A 26,936-nucleotide genomic window follows, 5' to 3' on the forward strand; every position below is an offset into this window, starting at 1 on the left:
CGCTACCTTGTCGTGGTGGGGGGGCTTCGTGCCCTAATGATCCTCAAGGCTGTGCCGGCGGGGATTTTATTCCCTGGCAGGTTCTACCTAGCCGGAGTGGCTTGAGGTGAGGGGCCAACTAAAGTCGGACACATACCGTAAACCTGTGGTCATGTTTTACAGGAACGGGGGTCTTGCCTTAACCGGCCGGACCGCGAGGATGACAACCTCTCTAAAAAATCCCTAGCCCCAAGCAGTGTTGCGCGGTGAAGAGGGCGTAGCTGGAGTAAGCGCCAGCTATGGTTGGTGGGTGCACCAATCGTTAGCGGACAACCCCGGGGTACCTGGCGACCCCCCGGGCGTATTAGCCTTCCCCGGGTATGGCGGCTCTACCCGGGGTGACCTCTTTTCCGACCATTCTCGTGGGATCAACTATGGATTGTTCACAAATTAAAAAAACCGGGGAGGGGGGAAACGAGAGGGAGAAGGAGGCGCGCGTGGCTAGCGTGCGCCTCGAGCGCATGGATGGGTCGGTGTTGCGGGAACTTCCCGCAACACGCGGCAGAGAGAGGTCCGCTGTGGACCTTGGCGAGTGCGATGGGGGAGAGGAGTCCGACCACTCGGTCTCCTCTCACCGCTCTTCGCAGAGCGCCCCTGGCTCCTCAACAGGGAGGAAGAGGGGAAGACCGCCGACTACTGGTCAGTACGTTGGCCTCTATGAGGCGAAACGTAAGCTGACGGAGGCCAACAGGGGCCCCTACTAGACGCCATGAAAATGGACGAGGCGAACGATTATCATCAGCCTTTGACATCATACGTACCATCGAGACCTTGCGAGGCCGAGACGACAATGGTGTAGAGGACTTCATAAGGCAAGTGAAAGCAGCTAAATCTATGTGTATAGCGAACCTACACTCTTACTTAAAATTATTATCGCCGAACGTATCACCGAAAATGCCAAACGCAACATCCGATACCATCGTATTGATGACATCTACGCTGATGCCATCTACGCTGACCATTAGAAAACAGAATCTACTATACCGGTAGAATATCTTTTGAATCTAATAGCTCGTACTGAACTAAAGCCTGCATATTTTACATACGAAATAAGAATCTTCAATTTTTTTCTATTGGATGGTAAAGTATTTATAAGGCAAAAAACTATTTTAGAAAACAAGAATTATAATATAAAGTATCTCTTGAACCGATATTAAGACGGACAAGATATAGATTAAAAATATTATTGTCTAATTTTACAGTTAAGATCGATGTTGAGGTTAGTAACGTTTATCGGAAATTTTTAATTGTAGGTTTGTATAAAATTTGCTTTTTAATTTTTATTTTCATCCTTGTTAGAATGCCAGGACGGAGTTCAAAAAGCATACTATTTTTGAATGGATTAACCGACTCCGAATATGGTTCCGAGAGTGAAAATAGATAATTTCACTCTGAACAAAAATAGAAGATATATATGTAATACCTCAGACTGCGATTTTGAAGGGTATTGAATGCAGCCCAGATAAATCTTCATTATGGCAAATAAAGATCATAATATGACAAATCTTACTACTAGTTCAGTTGGACGCGCTGTTATGGCGACGTCGAGCCGAGACGGCATGGAGCAGCTTGCTTCGGATGTCCGTCGTAGCTCTTCACGCCGTAGTGCTCCTCGCGGACGAGGATCACAAGGCAGAGCACGTCATCAACGAGGACGCATCGATAAGTTACGAGAGGAGAAAGGCACCGCAGCTAGCCTTGATTTGGCTAAGGCTTTACATACAAAGCTTTATCCTGGCTTTAGCTCGGCGCAAACCGCTGCAGAACGGATGGAAGCAGTAGGCACTTTGCGCGCTATCACTATTTGTGTCACCACTCGGTCAATGGGCTTCGGGACCGCATACACATTTTCAGCATTACTTGATTTACATAATGTACCGGTTCGGGGCACAATCTATCAAATGTACCGGGTATCATTAGCGCTATTTGAAGCAAAGATGCAAAAGTGCCAAGAATCCGTAGCGGTGGTAACAGATCATTCTGATCTATATGAACACCTAAATAACTCTTCTGACTTCATGCGGAATTGTCGATCCTGTGCGATAATGCCTGATCCAATCGTAAGGCCAATTAATGCCATTGGGCCTTTAAAGGTGTACGATACCATCTACTATCCAAAGATTGCGATTTCACGCTCTGACGCAAATGGCAAATTTATTCCTCAGAGTGAACGTGTTTTATTTTCGAACTTACGTAAGACCGTCATGTCATTAGCTGATCCAACTATTGCTACTGAACATAGACGAAGATTCCATGAAAACAAGCCGATTCCGGGTTGTCAGTGGAATGCAAATCACGTTCTATCTAATCCAGATGAAATCATGCCACCGGACTATAACTTAACAACACTGCTCGATGATATGAATGACATTCGAGCTAAAGTGGCCTTTCTGGCCAAGAAGTCCCCGAAATATTTAACTGATCCGGTGAACTTTACTCCAGAGGGAAGTAAGATTATGCTTTCTTGTAACTTCCAATCTGGGATGCGGATAAGAGATAGGAATATTGGCGGGCCGCTTGTGGATTATGTTCGTCGCATGCGAATCGAGGGAGATATCTCCGACTTTGAAAGTCTTGAGAGATTAACCGGAGCCGAACAACTTACTGCAGCTTTATGTCTTATTGGGGAACGACCCACAACAACTGCAGCGATGTATCCAGTGTATGCAAACCGCGACTCCACATGTTGTATCGAGTCAAGTAATATGACTCATAAGGCCGCACGGAGTATTACGTACACCAATACCTAACCGTGAGACAACTTAGAGGACTAACTAGGGAAAAACTCCTCCCTACCCCACTAGTGTAATGGACAGCACGCAGTCAAACTAAGGCTGAGATCCAGGTTCGAATCCTGGGTGGGGGTCCGACCCCCCCGTGTCCGCTACCTTGTCGTGGTGGGGGGGCTTCGTGCCCTAATGATCCTTAAGGCTGTGCCGGCGGGGATTTTATTCCCTGGCAGGTTCTACCTAGCCGGAGTGACTTGAGGTGAGGGGCCAACTAAAGTCGGACACATACCGTAAACCTGTGGTCATGTTTTACAGGAACGGGGGTCTTGCCTTAACCGGCCGGACCGCGAGGATGACAACCTCTCTAAAAAATCCCTAGCCCCAAGCAGTGTTGCGCGGTGAAGAGGGCGTAGCTGGAGTAAGCGCCAGCTATGGTTGGTGGGTGCACCAATCGTTAGCGGACAACCCCGGGGTACCTGGCGACCCCCCGGGCGTATTAGCCTTCCCCGGGTATGGCGGCTCTACCCGGGGTGACCTCTTTTCCGACCATTCTCGTGGGATCAACTATGGATTGTTCACAAATTAAAAAAACCGGGGAGGGGGGAAACGAGAGGGAGAAGGAGGCGCGCGTGGCTAGCGTGCGCCTCGAGCGCATGGATGGGTCGGTGTTGCGGGAACTTCCCGCAACACGCGGCAGAGAGAGGTCCGCTGTGGACCTTGGCGAGTGCGATGGGGGAGAGGAGTCCGACCACTCGGTCTCCTCTCACCGCTCTTCGCAGAGCGCCCCTGGCTCCTCAACAGGGAGGAAGAGGGGAAGACCGCCGACTACTGGTCAGTGCGTTGGCCTCTATGAGGCGAAACGTAAGCTGACGGAGGCCAACAGGGGCCCCTACTAGACGCCATGAAAATGGACGAGGCGAACGATTATCATCAGCCTTTGACATCATACGTACCATCGAGACCTTGCGAGGCCGAGACGACAATGGTGTAGAGGACTTCATAAGGCAAGTGAAAGCAGCTAAATCTATGTGTATAGCGAACCTACACTCTTACTTAAAATTATTATCGCCGAACGTATCACCGAAAATGCCAAACGCAACATCCGATACCATCGTATTGATGACATCTACGCTGATGCCATCTACGCTGACCATTAGAAAACAGAATCTACTATACCGGTAGAATATCTTTTGAATCTAATAGCTCGTACTGAACTAAAGCCTGCATATTTTACATACGAAATAAGAATCTTCAATTTTTTTCTATTGGATGGTAAAGTATTTATAAGGCAAAAAACTATTTTAGAAAACAAGAATTATAATATAAAGTATCTCTTGAACCGATATTAAGACGGACAAGATATAGATTAAAAATATTATTGTCTAATTTTACAGTTAAGATCGATGTTGAGGTTAGTAACGTTTATCGGAAATTTTTAATTGTAGGTTTGTATAAAATTTGCTTTTTAATTTTTATTTTCATCCTTGTTAGAATGCCAGGACGGAGTTCAAAAAGCATACTATTTTTGAATGGATTAACCGACTCCGAATATGGTTCCGAGAGTGAAAATAGATAATTTCACTCTGAACAAAAATAGAAGATATATATGTAATACCTCAGACTGCGATTTTGAAGGGTATTGAATGCAGCCCAGATAAATCTTCATTATGGCAAATAAAGATCATAATATGACAAATCTTACTACTAGTTCAGTTGGACGCGCTGTTATGGCGACGTCGAGCCGAGACGGCATGGAGCAGCTTGCTTCGGATGTCCGTCGTAGCTCTTCACGCCGTAGTGCTCCTCGCGGACGAGGATCACAAGGCAGAGCACGTCATCAACGAGGACGCATCGATAAGTTACGAGAGGAGAAAGGCACCGCAGCTAGCCTTGATTTGGCTAAGGCTTTACATACAAAGCTTTATCCTGGCTTTAGCTCGGCGCAAACCGCTGCAGAACGGATGGAAGCAGTAGGCACTTTGCGCGCTATCACTATTTGTGTCACCACTCGGTCAATGGGCTTCGGGACCGCATACACATTTTTAGCATTACTTGATTTACATAATGTACCGGTTCGGGGCACAATCTATCAAATGTACCGGGTATCATTAGCGCTATTTGAAGCAAAGATGCAAAAGTGCCAAGAATCCGTAGCGGTGGTAACAGATCATTCTGATCTATATGAACACCTAAATAACTCTTCTGACTTCATGCGGAATTGTCGATCCTGTGCGATAATGCCTGATCCAATCGTAAGGCCAATTAATGCCATTGGGCCTTTAAAGGTGTACGATACCATCTACTATCCAAAGATTGCGATTTCACGCTCTGACGCAAATGGCAAATTTATTCCTCAGAGTGAACGTGTTTTATTTTCGAACTTACGTAAGACCGTCATGTCATTAGCTGATCCAACTATTGCTACTGAACATAGACGAAGATTCCACGAAAACAACCCGATTCCGGGTTGTCAGTGGAATGCAAATCACGTTCTATCTAATCCAGATGAAATCATGCCACCGGACTATAACTTAACAACACTGCTCGATGATATGAATGACATTCGTGCTAAAGTGGCCTTTCTGGCCAAGAAGTCCCCGAAATATTTAACTGATCCGGTGAACTTTACTCCAGAGGGAAGTAAGATTATGCTTTCTTGTAACTTCCAATCTGGGATGCGGATAAGAGATAGGAATATTGGCGAGCCGCTTGTGGATTATGTTCGTCGCATGCGAATCGAGGGAGATATCTCCGACTTTGAAAGTCTTGAGAGATTAACCGGAGCCGAACAACTTACTGCAGCTTTATGTCTTATTGGGGAACGACCCACAACAACTGCAGCGATGTATCCAGTGTATGCAAACCGCGACTCCACATGTTGTATCGAGTCAAGTAATATGACTCATAAGGCCGCACGGAGTATTACGTACACCAATACCTAACCGTGAGACAACTTAGAGGACTAACTAGGGAAAAACTCCTCCCTACACCACTAGTGTAATGGACAGCACGCAGTCAAACTAAGGCTGAGATCCAGGTTCGAATCCTGGGTGGGGGTCCGACCCCCCCGTGTCCGCTACCTTGTCGTGGTGGGGGGGCTTCGTGCCCTAATGATCCTTAAGGCTGTGCCGGCGGGGATTTTATTCCCTGGCAGGTTCTACCTAGCCGGAGTGGCTTGAGGTGAGGGGCCAACTAAAGTCGGACACATACCGTAAACCTGTGGTCATGTTTTACAGGAACGGGGGTCTTGCCTTAACCGGCCGGACCGCGAGGATGACAACCTCTCTAAAAAATCCCTAGCCCCAAGCAGTGTTGCGCGGTGAAGAGGGCGTAGCTGGAGTAAGCGCCAGCTATGGTTGGTGGGTGCACCAATCGTTAGCGGACAACCCCGGGGTACCTGGCGACCCCCCGGGCGTATTAGCCTTCCCCGGGTATGGCGGCTCTACCCGGGGTGACCTCTTTTCCGACCATTCTCGTGGGATCAACTATGGATTGTTCACAAATTAAAAAAACCGGGGAGGGGGGAAACGAGAGGGAGAAGGAGGCGCGCGTGGCTAGCGTGCGCCTCGAGCGCATGGATGGGTCGGTGTTGCGGGAACTTCCCGCAACACGCGGCAGAGAGAGGTCCGCTGTGGACCTTGGCGAGTGCGATGGGGGAGAGGAGTCCGACCACTCGGTCTCCTCTCACCGCTCTTCGCAGAGCGCCCCTGGCTCCTCAACAGGGAGGAAGAGGGGAAGACCGCCGACTACTGGTCAGTACGTTGGCCTCTATGAGGCGAAACGTAAGCTGACGGAGGCCAACAGGGGCCCCTACTAGACGCCATGAAAATGGACGAGGCGAACGATTATCATCAGCCTTTGACATCATACGTACCATCGAGACCTTGCGAGGCCGAGACGACAATGGTGTAGAGGACTTCATAAGGCAAGTGAAAGCAGCTAAATCTATGTGTATAGCGAACCTACACTCTTACTTAAAATTATTATCGCCGAACGTATCACCGAAAATGCCAAACGCAACATCCGATACCATCGTATTGATGACATCTACGCTGATGCCATCTACGCTGACCATTAGAAAACAGAATCTACTATACCGGTAGAATATCTTTTGAATCTAATAGCTCGTACTGAACTAAAGCCTGCATATTTTACATACGAAATAAGAATCTTCAATTTTTTTCTATTGGATGGTAAAGTATTTATAAGGCAAAAAACTATTTTAGAAAACAAGAATTATAATATAAAGTATCTCTTGAACCGATATTAAGACGGACAAGATATAGATTAAAAATATTATTGTCTAATTTTACAGTTAAGATCGATGTTGAGGTTAGTAACGTTTATCGGAAATTTTTAATTGTAGGTTTGTATAAAATTTACTTTTTAATTTTTATTTTCATCCTTGTTAGAATGCCAGGACGGAGTTCAAAAAGCATACTATTTTTGAATGGATTAACCGACTCCGAATATGGTTCCGAGAGTGAAAATAGATAATTTCACTCTGAACAAAAATAGAAGATATATATGTAATACCTCAGACTGCGATTTTGAAGGGTATTGAATGCAGCCCAGATAAATCTTCATTATGGCAAATAAAGATCATAATATGACAAATCTTACTACTAGTTCAGTTGGACGCGCTGTTATGGCGACGTCGAGCCGAGACGGGATGGAGCAGCTTGCTTCGGATGTCCGTCGTAGCTCTTCACGCCGTAGTGCTCCTCGCGGACGAGGATCACAAGGCAGAGCACGTCATCAACGAGGACGCATCGATACGTTACGAGAGGAGAAAGGCACCGCAGCTAGCCTTGATTTGGCTAAGGCTTTACATACAAAGCTTTATCCTGGCTTTAGCTCGGCGCAAACCGCTGCAGAACGGATGGAAGCAGTAGGCACTTTGCGCGCTATCACTATTTGTGTCACCACTCGGTCAATGGGCTTCGGGACCGCATACACATTTTTAGCATTACTTGATTTACATAATGTACCGGTTCGGGGCACAATCTATCAAATGTACCGGGTATCATTAGCGCTATTTGAAGCAAAGATGCAAAAGTGCCAAGAATCCGTAGCGGTGGTAACAGATCATTCTGATCTATATGAACACCTAAATAACTCTTCTGACTTCATGCGGAATTGTCGATCCTGTGCGATAATGCCTGATCCAATCGTAAGGCCAATTAATGCCATTGGGCCTTTAAAGGTGTACGATACCATCTACTATCCAAAGATTGCGATTTCACGCTCTGACGCAAATGGCAAATTTATTCCTCAGAGTGAACGTGTTTTATTTTCGAACTTACGTAAGACCGTCATGTCATTAGCTGATCCAACTATTGCTACTGAACATAGACGAAGATTCCATGAAAACAACCCGATTCCGGGTTGTCAGTGGAATGCAAATCACGTTCTATCTAATCCAGATGAAATCATGCCACCGGACTATAACTTAACAACACTGCTCGATGATATGAATGACATTCGAGCTAAAGTGGCCTTTCTGGCCAAGAAGTCCCCGAAATATTTAACTGATCCGGTGAACTTTACTCCAGAGGGAAGTAAGATTATGCTTTCTTGTAACTTCCAGTCTGGGATGCGGATAAGAGATAGGAATATTGGCGAGCCGCTTGTGGATTATGTTCGTCGCATGCGAATCGAGGGAGATATCTCCGACTTTGAAAGTCTTGAGAGATTAACCGGAGCCGAACAACTTACTGCAGCTTTATGTCTTATTGGGGAACGACCCACAACAACTGCAGCGATGTATCCAGTGTATGCAAACCGCGACTCCACATGTTGTATCGAGTCAAGTAATATGATTCATAAGGCCGCACGGAGTATTACGTACACCAATACCTAACCGTGAGACAACTTAGAGGACTAACTAGGGAAAAACTCCTCCCTACCCCACTAGTGTAATGGACAGCACGCAGTCAAACTAAGGCTGAGATCCAGGTTCGAATCCTGGGTGGGGGTCCGACCCCCCCGTGTCCGCTACCTTGTCGTGGTGGGGGGGCTTCGTGCCCTAATGATCCTCAAGGCTGTGCCGGCGGGGATTTTATTCCCTGGCAGGTTCTACCTAGCCGGAGTGGCTTGAGGTGAGGGGCCAACTAAAGTCGGACACATACCGTAAACCTGTGGTCATGTTTTACAGGAACGGGGGTCTTGCCTTAACCGGCCGGACCGCGAGGATGACAACCTCTCTAAAAAATCCCTAGCCCCAAGCAGTGTTGCGCGGTGAAGAGGGCGTAGCTGGAGTAAGCGCCAGCTATGGTTGGTGGGTGCACCAATCGTTAGCGGACAACCCCGGGGTACCTGGCGACCCCCCGGGCGTATTAGCCTTCCCCGGGTATGGCGGCTCTACCCGGGGTGACCTCTTTTCCGACCATTCTCGTGGGATCAACTATGGATTGTTCACAAATTAAAAAAACCGGGGAGGGGGGAAACGAGAGGGAGAAGGAGGCGCGCGTGGCTAGCGTGCGCCTCGAGCGCATGGATGGGTCGGTGTTGCGGGAACTTCCCGCAACACGCGGCAGGGAGAGGTCCGCTGTGGACCTTGGCGAGTGCGATGGGGGAGAGGAGTCCGACCACTCGGTCTCCTCTCACCGCTCTTCGCAGAGCGCCCCTGGCTCCTCAACAGGGAGGAAGAGGGGAAGACCGCCGACTACTGGTCAGTACGTTGGCCTCTATGAGGCGAAACGTAAGCTGACGGAGGCCAACAGGGGCCCCTACTAGACGCCATGAAAATGGACGAGGCGAACGATTATCATCAGCCTTTGACATCATACGTACCATCGAGACCTTGCGAGGCCGAGACGACAATGGTGTAGAGGACTTCATAAGGCAAGTGAAAGCAGCTAAATCTATGTGTATAGCGAACCTACACTCTTACTTAAAATTATTATCGCCGAACGTATCACCGAAAATGCCAAACGCAACATCCGATACCATCGTATTGATGACATCTACGCTGATGCCATCTACGCTGACCATTAGAAAACAGAATCTACTATACCGGTAGAATATCTTTTGAATCTAATAGCTCGTACTGAACTAAAGCCTGCATATTTTACATACGAAATAAGAATCTTCAATTTTTTTCTATTGGATGGTAAAGTATTTATAAGGCAAAAAACTATTTTAGAAAACAAGAATTATAATATAAAGTATCTCTTGAACCGATATTAAGACGGACAAGATATAGATTAAAAATATTATTGTCTAATTTTACAGTTAAGATCGATGTTGAGGTTAGTAACGTTTATCGGAAATTTTTAATTGTAGGTTTGTATAAAATTTGCTTTTTAATTTTTATTTTCATCCTTGTTAGAATGCCAGGACGGAGTTCAAAAAGCATACTATTTTTGAATGGATTAACCGACTCCGAATATGGTTCCGAGAGTGAAAATAGATAATTTCACTCTGAACAAAAATAGAAGATATATATGTAATACCTCAGACTGCGATTTTGAAGGGTATTGAATGCAGCCCAGATAAATCTTCATTATGGCAAATAAAGATCATAATATGACAAATCTTACTACTAGTTCAGTTGGACGCGCTGTTATGGCGACGTCGAGCCGAGACGGCATGGAGCAGCTTGCTTCGGATGTCCGTCGTAGCTCTTCACGCCGTAGTGCTCCTCGCGGACGAGGATCACAAGGCAGAGCACGTCATCAACGAGGACGCATCGATAAGTTACGAGAGGAGAAAGGCACCGCAGCTAGCCTTGATTTGGCTAAGGCTTTACATACAAAGCTTTATCCTGGCTTTAGCTCGGCGCAAACCGCTGCAGAACGGATGGAAGCAGTAGGCACTTTGCGCGCTATCACTATTTGTGTCACCACTCGGTCAATGGGCTTCGGAACCGCATACACATTTTTAGCATTACTTGATTTACATAATGTACCGGTTCGGGGCACAATCTATCAAATGTACCGGGTATCATTAGCGCTATTTGAAGCAGAGATGCAAAAGTGCCAAGAATCCGTAGCGGTGGTAACAGATCATTCTGATCTATATGAACACCTAAATAACTCTTCTGACTTCATGCGGAATTGTCGATCCTGTGCGATAATGCCTGATCCAATCGTAAGGCCAATTAATGCCATTGGGCCTTTAAAGGTGTACGATACCATCTACTATCCAAAGATTGCGATTTCACGCTCTGACGCAAATGGCAAATTTATTCCTCAGAGTGAACGTGTTTTATTTTCGAACTTACGTAAGACCGTCATGTCATTAGCTGATCCAACTATTGCTACTGAACATAGACGAAGATTCCATGAAAACAACCCGATTCCGGGTTGTCAGTGGAATGCAAATCACGTTCTATCTAATCCAGATGAAATCATGCCACCGGACTATAACTTAACAACACTGCTCGATGATATGAATGACATTCGAGCTAAAGTGGCCTTTCTGGCCAAGAAGTCCCCGAAATATTTAACTGATCCGGTGAACTTTACTCCAGAGGGAAGTAAGATTATGCTTTCTTGTAACTTCCAGTCTGGGATGCGGATAAGAGATAGGAATATTGGCGAGCCGCTTGTGGATTATGTTCGTCGCATGCGAATCGAGGGAGATATCTCCGACTTTGAAAGTCTTGAGAGATTAACCGGAGCCGAACAACTTACTGCAGCTTTATGTCTTATTGGGGAACGACCCACAACAACTGCAGCGATGTATCCAGTGTATGCAAACCGCGACTCCACATGTTGTATCGAGTCAAGTAATATGACTCATAAGGCCGCACGGAGTATTACGTACACCAATACCTAACCGTGAGACAACTTAGAGGACTAACTAGGGAAAAACTCCTCCCTACCCCACTAGTGTAATGGACAGCACGCAGTCAAACTAAGGCTGAGATCCAGGTTCGAATCCTGGGTGGGGGTCCGACCCCCCCGTGCCCGCTACCTTGTCGTGGTGGGGGGGCTTCGTGCCCTAATGATCCTCAAGGCTGTGCCGGCGGGGATTTTATTCCCTGGCAGGTTCTACCTAGCCGGAGTGGCTTGAGGTGAGGGGCCAACTAAAGTCGGACACATACCGTAAACCTGTGGTCATGTTTTACAGGAACGGGGGTCTTGCCTTAACCGGCCGGACCGCGAGGATGACAACCTCTCTAAAAAATCCCTAGCCCCAAGCAGTGTTGCGCGGTGAAGAGGGCGTAGCTGGAGTAAGCGCCAGCTATGGTTGGTGGGTGCACCAATCGTTAGCGGACAACCCCGGGGTACCTGGCGACCCCCCGGGCGTATTAGCCTTCCCCGGGTATGGCGGCTCTACCCGGGGTGACCTCTTTTCCGACCATTCTCGTGGGATCAACTATGGATTGTTCACAAATTAAAAAAACCGGGGAGGGGGGAAACGAGAGGGAGAAGGAGGCGCGCGTGGCTAGCGTGCGCCTCGAGCGCATGGATGGGTCGGTGTTGCGGGAACTTCCCGCAACACGCGGCAGAGAGAGGTTCGCTGTGGACCTTGGCGAGTGCGATGGGGGAGAGGAGTCCGACCACTCGGTCTCCTCTCACCGCTCTTCGCAGAGCGCCCCTGGCTCCTCAACAGGGAGGAAGAGGGGAAGACCGCCGACTACTGGTCAGTACGTTGGCCTCTATGAGGCGAAACGTAAGCTGACGGAGGCCAACAGGGGCCCCTACTAGACGCCATGAAAATGGACGAGGCGAACGATTATCATCAGCCTTTGACATCATACGTACCATCGAGACCTTGCGAGGCCGAGACGACAATGGTGTAGAGGACTTCATAAGGCAAGTGAAAGCAGCTAAATCTATGTGTATAGCGAACCTACACTCTTACTTAAAATTATTATCGCCGAACGTATCACCGAAAATGCCAAACGCAACATCCGATACCATCGTATTGATGACATCTACGCTGATGCCATCTACGCTGACCATTAGAAAACAGAATCTACTATACCGGTAGAATATCTTTTGAATCTAATAGCTCGTACTGAACTAAAGCCTGCATATTTTACATACGAAATAAGAATCTTCAATTTTTTTCTATTGGATGGTAAAGTATTTATAAGGCAAAAAACTATTTTAGAAAACAAGAATTATAATATAAAGTATCTCTTGAACCGATATTAAGACGGACAAGATATAGATTAAAAATATTATTGTCTAATTTTACAGTTAAGATCGATGTTGAGGTTAGTAACGTTTATCGGAAATTTTTAATTGTAGGTTTGTATAAAATTTGCTTTTTAATTTTTATTTTCATCCTTGTTAGAATGCCAGGACGGAGTTCAAAAAGCATACTATTTTTGAATGGATTAACCGACTCCGAATATGGTTCCGAGAGTGAAAATAGATAATTTCACTCTGAACAAAAATAGAAGATATATATGTAATACCTCAGACTGCGATTTTGAAGGGTATTGAATGCAGCCCAGATAAATCTTCATTATGGCAAATAAAGATCATAATATGACAAATCTTACTACTAGTTCAGTTGGACGCGCTGTTATGGCGACGTCGAGCCGAGACGGCATGGAGCAGCTTGCTTCGGATGTCCGTCGTAGCTCTTCACGCCGTAGTGCTCCTCGCGGACGAGGATCACAAGGCAGAGCACGTCATCAACGAGGACGCATCGATAAGTTACGAGAGGAGAAAGGCACCGCAGCTAGCCTTGATTTGGCTAAGGCTTTACATACAAAGCTTTATCCTGGCTTTAGCTCGGCGCAAACCGCTGCAGAACGGATAGAAGCAGTAGGCACTTTGCGCGCTATCACTATTTGTGTCACCACTCGGTCAATGGGCTTCGGGACCGCATACACATTTTTAGCATTACTTGATTTACATAATGTACCGGTTCGGGGCACAATCTATCAAATGTACCGGGTATCATTAGCGCTATTTGAAGCAAAGATGCAAAAGTGCCAAGAATCCGTAGCGGTGGTAACAGATCATTCTGATCTATATGAACACCTAAATAACTCTTCTGACTTCATGCGGAATTGTCGATCCTGTGCGATAATGCCTGATCCAATCGTAAGGCCAATTAATGCCATTGGGCCTTTAAAGGTGTACGATACCATCTACTATCCAAAGATTGCGATTTCACGCTCTGACGCAAATGGCAAATTTATTCCTCAGAGTGAACGTGTTTTATTTTCGAACTTACGTAAGACCGTCATGTCATTAGCTGATCCAACTATTGCTACTGAACATAGACGAAGATTCCACGAAAACAACCCGATTCCGGGTTGTCAGTGGAATGCAAATCACGTTCTATCTAATCCAGATGAAATCATGCCACCGGACTATAACTTAACAACACTGCTCGATGATATGAATGACATTCGTGCTAAAGTGGCCTTTCTGGCCAAGAAGTCCCCGAAATATTTAACTGATCCGGTGAACTTTACTCCAGAGGGAAGTAAGATTATGCTTTCTTGTAACTTCCAATCTGGGATGCGGATAAGAGATAGGAATATTGGCGAGCCGCTTGTGGATTATGTTCGTCGCATGCGAATCGAGGGAGATATCTCCGACTTTGAAAGTCTTGAGAGATTAACCGGAGCCGAACAACTTACTGCAGCTTTATGTCTTATTGGGGAACGACCCACAACAACTGCAGCGATGTATCCAGTGTATGCAAACCGCGACTCCACATGTTGTATCGAGTCAAGTAATATGACTCATAAGGCCGCACGGAGTATTACGTACACCAATACCTAACCGTGAGACAACTTAGAGGACTAACTAGGGAAAAACTCCTCCCTACACCACTAGTGTAATGGACAGCACGCAGTCAAACTAAGGCTGAGATCCAGGTTCGAATCCTGGGTGGGGGTCCGACCCCCCCGTGTCCGCTACCTTGTCGTGGTGGGGGGGCTTCGTGCCCTAATGATCCTTAAGGCTGTGCCGGCGGGGATTTTATTCCCTGGCAGGTTCTACCTAGCCGGAGTGGCTTGAGGTGAGGGGCCAACTAAAGTCGGACACATACCGTAAACCTGTGGTCATGTTTTACAGGAACGGGGGTCTTGCCTTAACCGGCCGGACCGCGAGGATGACAACCTCTCTAAAAAATCCCTAGCCCCAAGCAGTGTTGCGCGGTGAAGAGGGCGTAGCTGGAGTAAGCGCCAGCTATGGTTGGTGGGTGCACCAATCGTTAGCGGACAACCCCGGGGTACCTGGCGACCCCCCGGGCGTATTAGCCTTCCCCGGGTATGGCGGCTCTACCCGGGGTGACCTCTTTTCCGACCATTCTCGTGGGATCAACTATGGATTGTTCACAAATTAAAAAAACCGGGGAGGGGGGAAACGAGAGGGAGAAGGAGGCGCGCGTGGCTAGCGTGCGCCTCGAGCGCATGGATGGGTCGGTGTTGCGGGAACTTCCCGCAACACGCGGCAGAGAGAGGTCCGCTGTGGACCTTGGCGAGTGCGATGGGGGAGAGGAGTCCGACCACTCGGTCTCCTCTCACCGCTCTTCGCAGAGCGCCCCTGGCTCCTCAACAGGGAGGAAGAGGGGAAGACCGCCGACTACTGGTCAGTACGTTGGCCTCTATGAGGCGAAACGTAAGCTGACGGAGGCCAACAGGGGCCCCTACTAGACGCCATGAAAATGGACGAGGCGAACGATTATCATCAGCCTTTGACATCATACGTACCATCGAGACCTTGCGAGGCCGAGACGACAATGGTGTAGAGGACTTCATAAGGCAAGTGAAAGCAGCTAAATCTATGTGTATAGCGAACCTACACTCTTACTTAAAATTATTATCGCCGAACGTATCACCGAAAATGCCAAACGCAACATCCGATACCATCGTATTGATGACATCTACGCTGATGCCATCTACGCTGACCATTAGAAAACAGAATCTACTATACCGGTAGAATATCTTTTGAATCTAATAGCTCGTACTGAACTAAAGCCTGCATATTTTACATACGAAATAAGAATCTTCAATTTTTTTCTATTGGATGGTAAAGTATTTATAAGGCAAAAAACTATCTTAGAAAACAAGAATTATAATATAAAGTATCTCTTGAACCGATATTAAGACGGACAAGATATAGATTAAAAATATTATTGTCTAATTTTACAGTTAAGATCGATGTTGAGGTTAGTAACGTTTATCGGAAATTTTTAATTGTAGGTTTGTATAAAATTTACTTTTTAATTTTTATTTTCATCCTTGTTAGAATGCCAGGACGGAGTTCAAAAAGCATACTATTTTTGAATGGATTAACCGACTCCGAATATGGTTCCGAGAGTGAAAATAGATAATTTCACTCTGAACAAAAATAGAAGATATATATGTAATACCTCAGACTGCGATTTTGAAGGGTATTGAATGCAGCCCAGATAAATCTTCATTATGGCAAATAAAGATCATAATATGACAAATCTTACTACTAGTTCAGTTGGACGCGCTGTTATGGCGACGTCGAGCCGAGACGGGATGGAGCAGCTTGCTTCGGATGTCCGTCGTAGCTCTTCACGCCGTAGTGCTCCTCGCGGACGAGGATCACAAGGCAGAGCACGTCATCAACGAGGACGCATCGATACGTTACGAGAGGAGAAAGGCACCGCAGCTAGCCTTGATTTGGCTAAGGCTTTACATACAAAGCTTTATCCTGGCTTTAGCTCGGCGCAAACCGCTGCAGAACGGATGGAAGCAGTAGGCACTTTGCGCGCTATCACTATTTGTGTCACCACTCGGTCAATGGGCTTCGGGACCGCATACACATTTTTAGCATTACTTGATTTACATAATGTACCGGTTCGGGGCACAATCTATCAAATGTACCGGGTATCATTAGCGCTATTTGAAGCAAAGATGCAAAAGTGCCAAGAATCCGTAGCGGTGGTAACAGATCATTCTGATCTATATGAACACCTAAATAACTCTTCTGACTTCATGCGGAATTGTCGATCCTGTGCGATAATGCCTGATCCAATCGTAAGGCCAATTAATGCCATTGGGCCTTTAAAGGTGTACGATACCATCTACTATCCAAAGATTGCGATTTCACGCTCTGACGCAAATGGCAAATTTATTCCTCAGAGTGAACGTGTTTTATTTTCGAACTTACGTAAGACCGTCATGTCATTAGCTGATCCAACTATTGCTACTGAACATAGACGAAGATTCCATGAAAACAACCCGATTCCGGGTTGTCAGTGGAATGCAAATCACGTTCTATCTAATCCAGATGAAATCATGCCACCGGACTATAACTTAACAACACTGCTCGATGATATGAATGACATTCGAGCTAAAGTGGCCTTTCTGGCCAAGAAGTCCCCGAAATATTTAACTGATCCGGTGAACTTTACTCCAGAGGGAAGTAAGATTATGCTTTCTTGTAACTTCCAGTCTGGGATGCGGATAAGAGATAGGAATATTGGCGAGCCGCTTGTGGATTATGTTCGTCGCATGCGAATCGAGGGAGATATCTCCGACTTTGAAAGTCTTGAGAGATTAACCGGAGCCGAACAACTTACTGCAGCTTTATGTCTTATTGGGGAACGACCCACAACAACTGCAGCGATGTATCCAGTGTATGCAAACCGCGACTCCACATGTTGTATCGAGTCAAGTAATATGATTCATAAGGCCGCACGGAGTATTACGTACACCAATACCTAACCGTGAGACAACTTAGAGGACTAACTAGGGAAAAACTCCTCCCTACCCCACTAGTGTAATGGACAGCACGCAGTCAAACTAAGGCTGAGATCCAGGTTCGAATCCTGGGTGGGGGTCCGACCCCCCCGTGTCCGCTACCTTGTCGTGGTGGGGGGGCTTCGTGCCCTAATGATCCTCAAGGCTGTGCCGGCGGGGATTTTATTCCCTGGCAGGTTCTACCTAGCCGGAGTGGCTTGAGGTGAGGGGCCAACTAAAGTCGGACACATACCGTAAACCTGTGGTCATGTTTTACAGGAACGGGGGTCTTGCCTTAACCGGCCGGACCGCGAGGATGACAACCTCTCTAAAAAATCCCTAGCCCCAAGCAGTGTTGCGCGGTGAAGAGGGCGTAGCTGGAGTAAGCGCCAGCTATGGTTGGTGGGTGCACCAATCGTTAGCGGACAACCCCGGGGTACCTGGCGACCCCCCGGGCGTATTAGCCTTCCCCGGGTATGGCGGCTCTACCCGGGGTGACCTCTTTTCCGACCATTCTCGTGGGATCAACTATGGATTGTTCACAAATTAAAAAAACCGGGGAGGGGGGAAACGAGAGGGAGAAGGAGGCGCGCGTGGCTAGCGTGCGCCTCGAGCGCGTGGCTAGCGTGCGCCTCGAGCGCATGGATGGGTCGGTGTTGCGGGAACTTCCCGCAACACGCGGCAGGGAGAGGTCCGCTGTGGACCTTGGCGAGTGCGATGGGGGAGAGGAGTCCGACCACTCGGTCTCCTCTCACCGCTCTTCGCAGAGCGCCCCTGGCTCCTCAACAGGGAGGAAGAGGGGAAGACCGCCGACTACTGGTCAGTACGTTGGCCTCTATGAGGCGAAACGTAAGCTGACGGAGGCCAACAGGGGCCCCTACTAGACGCCATGAAAATGGACGAGGCGAACGATTATCATCAGCCTTTGACATCATACGTACCATCGAGACCTTGCGAGGCCGAGACGACAATGGTGTAGAGGACTTCATAAGGCAAGTGAAAGCAGCTAAATCTATGTGTATAGCGAACCTACACTCTTACTTAAAATTATTATCGCCGAACGTATCACCGAAAATGCCAAACGCAACATCCGATACCATCGTATTGATGACATCTACGCTGATGCCATCTACGCTGACCATTAGAAAACAGAATCTACTATACCGGTAGAATATCTTTTGAATCTAATAGCTCGTACTGAACTAAAGCCTGCATATTTTACATACGAAATAAGAATCTTCAATTTTTTTCTATTGGATGGTAAAGTATTTATAAGGCAAAAAACTATTTTAGAAAACAAGAATTATAATATAAAGTATCTCTTGAACCGATATTAAGACGGACAAGATATAGATTAAAAATATTATTGTCTAATTTTACAGTTAAGATCGATGTTGAGGTTAGTAACGTTTATCGGAAATTTTTAATTGTAGGTTTGTATAAAATTTGCTTTTTAATTTTTATTTTCATCCTTGTTAGAATGCCAGGACGGAGTTCAAAAAGCATACTATTTTTGAATGGATTAACCGACTCCGAATATGGTTCCGAGAGTGAAAATAGATAATTTCACTCTGAACAAAAATAGAAGATATATATGTAATACCTCAGACTGCGATTTTGAAGGGTATTGAATGCAGCCCAGATAAATCTTCATTATGGCAAATAAAGATCATAATATGACAAATCTTACTACTAGTTCAGTTGGACGCGCTGTTATGGCGACGTCGAGCCGAGACGGCATGGAGCAGCTTGCTTCGGATGTCCGTCGTAGCTCTTCACGCCGTAGTGCTCCTCGCGGACGAGGATCACAAGGCAGAGCACGTCATCAACGAGGACGCATCGATAAGTTACGAGAGGAGAAAGGCACCGCAGCTAGCCTTGATTTGGCTAAGGCTTTACATACAAAGCTTTATCCTGGCTTTAGCTCGGCGCAAACCGCTGCAGAACGGATGGAAGCAGTAGGCACTTTGCGCGCTATCACTATTTGTGTCACCACTCGGTCAATGGGCTTCGGAACCGCATACACATTTTTAGCATTACTTGATTTACATAATGTACCGGTTCGGGGCACAATCTATCAAATGTACCGGGTATCATTAGCGCTATTTGAAGCAGAGATGCAAAAGTGCCAAGAATCCGTAGCGGTGGTAACAGATCATTCTGATCTATATGAACACCTAAATAACTCTTCTGACTTCATGCGGAATTGTCGATCCTGTGCGATAATGCCTGATCCAATCGTAAGGCCAATTAATGCCATTGGGCCTTTAAAGGTGTACGATACCATCTACTATCCAAAGATTGCGATTTCACGCTCTGACGCAAATGGCAAATTTATTCCTCAGAGTGAACGTGTTTTATTTTCGAACTTACGTAAGACCGTCATGTCATTAGCTGATCCAACTATTGCTACTGAACATAGACGAAGATTCCATGAAAACAACCCGATTCCGGGTTGTCAGTGGAATGCAAATCACGTTCTATCTAATCCAGATGAAATCATGCCACCGGACTATAACTTAACAACACTGCTCGATGATATGAATGACATTCGAGCTAAAGTGGCCTTTCTGGCCAAGAAGTCCCCGAAATATTTAACTGATCCGGTGAACTTTACTCCAGAGGGAAGTAAGATTATGCTTTCTTGTAACTTCCAGTCTGGGATGCGGATAAGAGATAGGAATATTGGCGAGCCGCTTGTGGATTATGTTCGTCGCATGCGAATCGAGGGAGATATCTCCGACTTTGAAAGTCTTGAGAGATTAACCGGAGCCGAACAACTTACTGCAGCTTTATGTCTTATTGGGGAACGACCCACAACAACTGCAGCGATGTATCCAGTGTATGCAAACCGCGACTCCACATGTTGTATCGAGTCAAGTAATATGACTCATAAGGCCGCACGGAGTATTACGTACACCAATACCTAACCGTGAGACAACTTAGAGGACTAACTAGGGAAAAACTCCTCCCTACCCCACTAGTGTAATGGACAGCACGCAGTCAAACTAAGGCTGAGATCCAGGTTCGAATCCTGGGTGGGGGTCCGACCCCCCCGTGTCCGCTACCTTGTCGTGGTGGGGGGGCTTCGTGCCCTAATGATCCTCAAGGCTGTGCCGGCGGGGATTTTATTCCCTGGCAGGTTCTACCTAGCCGGAGTGGCTTGAGGTGAGGGGCCAACTAAAGTCGGACACATACCGTAAACCTGTGGTCATGTTTTACAGGAACGGGGGTCTTGCCTTAACCGGCCGGACCGCGAGGATGACAACCTCTCTAAAAAATCCCTAGCCCCAAGCAGTGTTGCGCGGTGAAGAGGGCGTAGCTGGAGTAAGCGCCAGCTATGGTTGGTGGGTGCACCAATCGTTAGCGGACAACCCCGGGGTACCTGGCGACCCCCCGGGCGTATTAGCCTTCCCCGGGTATGGCGGCTCTACCCGGGGTGACCTCTTTTCCGACCATTCTCGTGGGATCAACTATGGATTGTTCACAAATTAAAAAAACCGGGGAGGGGGGAAACGAGAGGGAGAAGGAGGCGCGCGTGGCTAGCGTGCGCCTCGAGCGCATGGATGGGTCGGTGTTGCGGGAACTTCCCGCAACACGCGGCAGAGAGAGGTTCGCTGTGGACCTTGGCGAGTGCGATGGGGGAGAGGAGTCCGACCACTCGGTCTCCTCTCACCGCTCTTCGCAGAGCGCCCCTGGCTCCTCAACAGGGAGGAAGAGGGGAAGACCGCCGACTACTGGTCAGTACGTTGGCCTCTATGAGGCGAAACGTAAGCTGACGGAGGCCAACAGGGGCCCCTACTAGACGCCATGAAAATGGACGAGGCGAACGATTATCATCAGCCTTTGACATCATACGTACCATCGAGACCTTGCGAGGCCGAGACGACAATGGTGTAGAGGACTTCATAAGGCAAGTGAAAGCAGCTAAATCTATGTGTATAGCGAACCTACACTCTTACTTAAAATTATTATCGCCGAACGTATCACCGAAAATGCCAAACGCAACATCCGATACCATCGTATTGATGACATCTACGCTGATGCCATCTACGCTGACCATTAGAAAACAGAATCTACTATACCGGTAGAATATCTTTTGAATCTAATAGCTCGTACTGAACTAAAGCCTGCATATTTTACATACGAAATAAGAATCTTCAATTTTTTTCTATTGGATGGTAAAGTATTTATAAGGCAAAAAACTATTTTAGAAAACAAGAATTATAATATAAAGTATCTCTTGAACCGATATTAAGACGGACAAGATATAGATTAAAAATATTATTGTCTAATTTTACAGTTAAGATCGATGTTGAGGTTAGTAACGTTTATCGGAAATTTTTAATTGTAGGTTTGTATAAAATTTGCTTTTTAATTTTTATTTTCATCCTTGTTAGAATGCCAGGACGGAGTTCAAAAAGCATACTATTTTTGAATGGATTAACCGACTCCGAATATGGTTCCGAGAGTGAAAATAGATAATTTCACTCTGAACAAAAATAGAAGATATATATGTAATACCTCAGACTGCGATTTTGAAGGGTATTGAATGCAGCCCAGATAAATCTTCATTATGGCAAATAAAGATCATAATATGACAAATCTTACTACTAGTTCAGTTGGACGCGCTGTTATGGCGACGTCGAGCCGAGACGGCATGGAGCAGCTTGCTTCGGATGTCCGTCGTAGCTCTTCACGCCGTAGTGCTCCTCGCGGACGAGGATCACAAGGCAGAGCACGTCATCAACGAGGACGCATCGATAAGTTACGAGAGGAGAAAGGCACCGCAGCTAGCCTTGATTTGGCTAAGGCTTTACATACAAAGCTTTATCCTGGCTTTAGCTCGGCGCAAACCGCTGCAGAACGGATGGAAGCAGTAGGCACTTTGCGCGCTATCACTATTTGTGTCACCACTCGGTCAATGGGCTTCGGAACCGCATACACATTTTTAGCATTACTTGATTTACATAATGTACCGGTTCGGGGCACAATCTATCAAATGTACCGGGTATCATTAGCGCTATTTGAAGCAGAGATGCAAAAGTGCCAAGAATCCGTAGCGGTGGTAACAGATCATTCTGATCTATATGAACACCTAAATAACTCTTCTGACTTCATGCGGAATTGTCGATCCTGTGCGATAATGCCTGATCCAATCGTAAGGCCAATTAATGCCATTGGGCCTTTAAAGGTGTACGATACCATCTACTATCCAAAGATTGCGATTTCACGCTCTGACGCAAATGGCAAATTTATTCCTCAGAGTGAACGTGTTTTATTTTCGAACTTACGTAAGACCGTCATGTCATTAGCTGATCCAACTATTGCTACTGAACATAGACGAAGATTCCATGAAAACAACCCGATTCCGGGTTGTCAGTGGAATGCAAATCACGTTCTATCTAATCCAGATGAAATCATGCCACCGGACTATAACTTAACAACACTGCTCGATGATATGAATGACATTCGAGCTAAAGTGGCCTTTCTGGCCAAGAAGTCCCCGAAATATTTAACTGATCCGGTGAACTTTACTCCAGAGGGAAGTAAGATTATGCTTTCTTGTAACTTCCAGTCTGGGATGCGGATAAGAGATAGGAATATTGGCGAGCCGCTTGTGGATTATGTTCGTCGCATGCGAATCGAGGGAGATATCTCCGACTTTGAAAGTCTTGAGAGATTAACCGGAGCCGAACAACTTACTGCAGCTTTATGTCTTATTGGGGAACGACCCACAACAACTGCAGCGATGTATCCAGTGTATGCAAACCGCGACTCCACATGTTGTATCGAGTCAAGTAATATGACTCATAAGGCCGCACGGAGTATTACGTACACCAATACCTAACCGTGAGACAACTTAGAGGACTAACTAGGGAAAAACTCCTCCCTACCTCACTAGTGTAATGGACAGCACGCAGTCAAACTAAGGCTGAGATCCAGGTTCGAATCCTGGGTGGGGGTCCGACCCCCCCGTGTCCGCTACCTTGTCGTGGTGGGGGGGCTTCGTGCCCTAATGATCCTCAAGGCTGTGCCGGCGGGGATTTTATTCCCTGGCAGGTTCTACCTAGCCGGAGTGGCTTGAGGTGAGGGGCCAACTAAAGTCGGACACATACCGTAAACCTGTGGTCATGTTTTACAGGAACGGGGGTCTTGCCTTAACCGGCCGGACCGCGAGGATGACAACCTCTCTAAAAAATCCCTAGCCCCAAGCAGTGTTGCGCGGTGAAGAGGGCGTAGCTGGAGTAAGCGCCAGCTATGGTTGGTGGGTGCACCAATCGTTAGCGGACAACCCCGGGGTACCTGGCGACCCCCCGGGCGTATTAGCCTTCCCCGGGTATGGCGGCTCTACCCGGGGTGACCTCTTTTCCGACCATTCTCGTGGGATCAACTATGGATTGTTCACAAATTAAAAAAACCGGGGAGGGGGGAAACGAGAGGGAGAAGGAGGCGCGCGTGGCTAGCGTGCGCCTCGAGCGCATGGATGGGTCGGTGTTGCGGGAACTTCCCGCAACACGCGGCAGAGAGAGGTTCGCTGTGGACCTTGGCGAGTGCGATGGGGGAGAGGAGTCCGACCACTCGGTCTCCTCTCACCGCTCTTCGCAGAGCGCCCCTGGCTCCTCAACAGGGAGGAAGAGGGGAAGACCGCCGACTACTGGTCAGTACGTTGGCCTCTATGAGGCGAAACGTAAGCTGACGGAGGCCAACAGGGGCCCCTACTAGACGCCATGAAAATGGACGAGGCGAACGATTATCATCAGCCTTTGACATCATACGTACCATCGAGACCTTGCGAGGCCGAGACGACAATGGTGTAGAGGACTTCATAAGGCAAGTGAAAGCAGCTAAATCTATGTGTATAGCGAACCTACACTCTTACTTAAAATTATTATCGCCGAACGTATCACCGAAAATGCCAAACGCAACATCCGATACCATCGTATTGATGACATCTACGCTGATGCCATCTACGCTGACCATTAGAAAACAGAATCTACTATACCGGTAGAATATCTTTTGAATCTAATAGCTCGTACTGAACTAAAGCCTGCATATTTTACATACGAAATAAGAATCTTCAATTTTTTTCTATTGGATGGTAAAGTATTTATAAGGCAAAAAACTATTTTAGAAAACAAGAATTATAATATAAAGTATCTCTTGAACCGATATTAAGACGGACAAGATATAGATTAAAAATATTATTGTCTAATTTTACAGTTAAGATCGATGTTGAGGTTAGTAACGTTTATCGGAAATTTCTAATTGTAGGTTTGTATAAAATTTGCTTTTTAATTTTTATTTTCATCCTTGTTAGAATGCCAGGACGGAGTTCAAAAAGCATACTATTTTTGAATGGATTAACCGACTCCGAATATGGTTCCGAGAGTGAAAATAGATAATTTCACTCTGAACAAAAATAGAAGATATATATGTAATACCTCAGACTGCGATTTTGAAGGGTATTGAATGCAGCCCAGATAAATCTTCATTATGGCAAATAAAGATCATAATATGACAAATCTTACTACTAGTTCAGTTGGACGCGCTGTTATGGCGACGTCGAGCCGAGACGGCATGGAGCAGCTTGCTTCGGATGTCCGTCGTAGCTCTTCACGCCGTAGTGCTCCTCGCGGACGAGGATCACAAGGCAGAGCACGTCATCAACGAGGACGCATCGATAAGTTACGAGAGGAGAAAGGCACCGCAGCTAGCCTTGATTTGGCTAAGGCTTTACATACAAAGCTTTATCCTGGCTTTAGCTCGGCGCAAACCGCTGCTGAACGGATGGAAGCAGTAGGCACTTTGCGCGCTATCACTATTTGTGTCACCACTCGGTCAATGGGCTTCGGGACCGCATACACATTTTTAGCATTACTTGATTTACATAATGTACCGGTTCGGGGCACAATCTATCAAATGTACCGGGTATCATTAGCGCTATTTGAAGCAAAGATGCAAAAGTGCCAAGAATCCGTAGCGGTGGTAACAGATCATTCTGATCTATATGAACACCTAAATAACTCTTCTGACTTCATGCGGAATTGTCGATCCTGTGCGATAATGCCTGATCCAATCGTAAGGCCAATTAATGCCATTGGGCCTTTAAAGGTGTACGATACCATCTACTATCCAAAGATTGCGATTTCACGCTCTGACGCAAATGGCAAATTTATTCCTCAGAGTGAACGTGTTTTATTTTCGAACTTACGTAAGACCGTCATGTCATTAGCTGATCCAACTATTGCTACTGAACATAGACGAAGATTCCACGAAAACAACCCGATTCCGGGTTGTCAGTGGAATGCAAATCACGTTCTATCTAATCCAGATGAAATCATGCCACCGGACTATAACTTAACAACACTGCTCGATGATATGAATGACATTCGAGCTAAAGTGGCCTTTCTGGCCAAGAAGTCCCCGAAATATTTAACTGATCCGGTGAACTTTACTCCAGAGGGAAGTAAGATTATGCTTTCTTGTAACTTCCAATCTGGGATGCGGATAAGAGATAGGAATATTGGCGAGCCGCTTGTGGATTATGTTCGTCGCATGCGAATCGAGGGAGATATCTCCGACTTTGAAAGTCTTGAGAGATTAACCGGAGCCGAACAACTTACTGCAGCTTTATGTCTTATTGGGGAACGACCCACAACAACTGCAGCGATGTATCCAGTGTATGCAAACCGCGACTCCACATGTTGTATCGAGTCAAGTAATATGACTCATAAGGCCGCACGGAGTATTACGTACACCAATACCTAACCGTGAGACAACTTAGAGGACTAACTAGGGAAAAACTCCTCCCTACCCCACTAGTGTAATGGACAGCACGCAGTCAAACTAAGGCTGAGATCCAGGTTCGAATCCTGGGTGGGGGTCCGACCCCCCCGTGTCCGCTACCTTGTCGTGGTGGGGGGGCTTCGTGCCCTAATGATCCTCAAGGCTGTGCCGGCGGGGATTTTATTCCCTGGCAGGTTCTACCTAGCCGGAGTGGCTTGAGGTGAGGGGCCAACTAAAGTCGGACACATACCGTAAACCTGTGGTCATGTTTTACAGGAACGGGGGTCTTGCCTTAACCGGCCGGACCGCGAGGATGACAACCTCTCTAAAAAATCCCTAGCCCCAAGCAGTGTTGCGCGGTGAAGAGGGCGTAGCTGGAGTAAGCGCCAGCTATGGTTGGTGGGTGCACCAATCGTTAGCGGACAACCCCGGGGTACCTGGCGACCCCCCGGGCGTATTAGCCTTCCCCGGGTATGGCGGCTCTACCCGGGGTGACCTCTTTTCCGACCATTCTCGTGGGATCAACTATGGATTGTTCACAAATTAAAAAAACCGGGGAGGGGGGAAACGAGAGGGAGAAGGAGGCGCGCGTGGCTAGCGTGCGCCTCGAGCGCGTGGCTAGCGTGCGCCTCGAGCGCATGGATGGGTCGGTGTTGCGGGAACTTCCCGCAACACGCGGCAGGGAGAGGTCCGCTGTGGACCTTGGCGAGTGCGATGGGGGAGAGGAGTCCGACCAC

The sequence above is a fragment of the Megalopta genalis genome, unplaced genomic scaffold (assembly GCF_051020955.1).
Source record: "Megalopta genalis isolate 19385.01 unplaced genomic scaffold, iyMegGena1_principal scaffold0054, whole genome shotgun sequence".
NCBI lineage: Eukaryota > Metazoa > Arthropoda > Insecta > Hymenoptera > Halictidae > Megalopta > Megalopta genalis.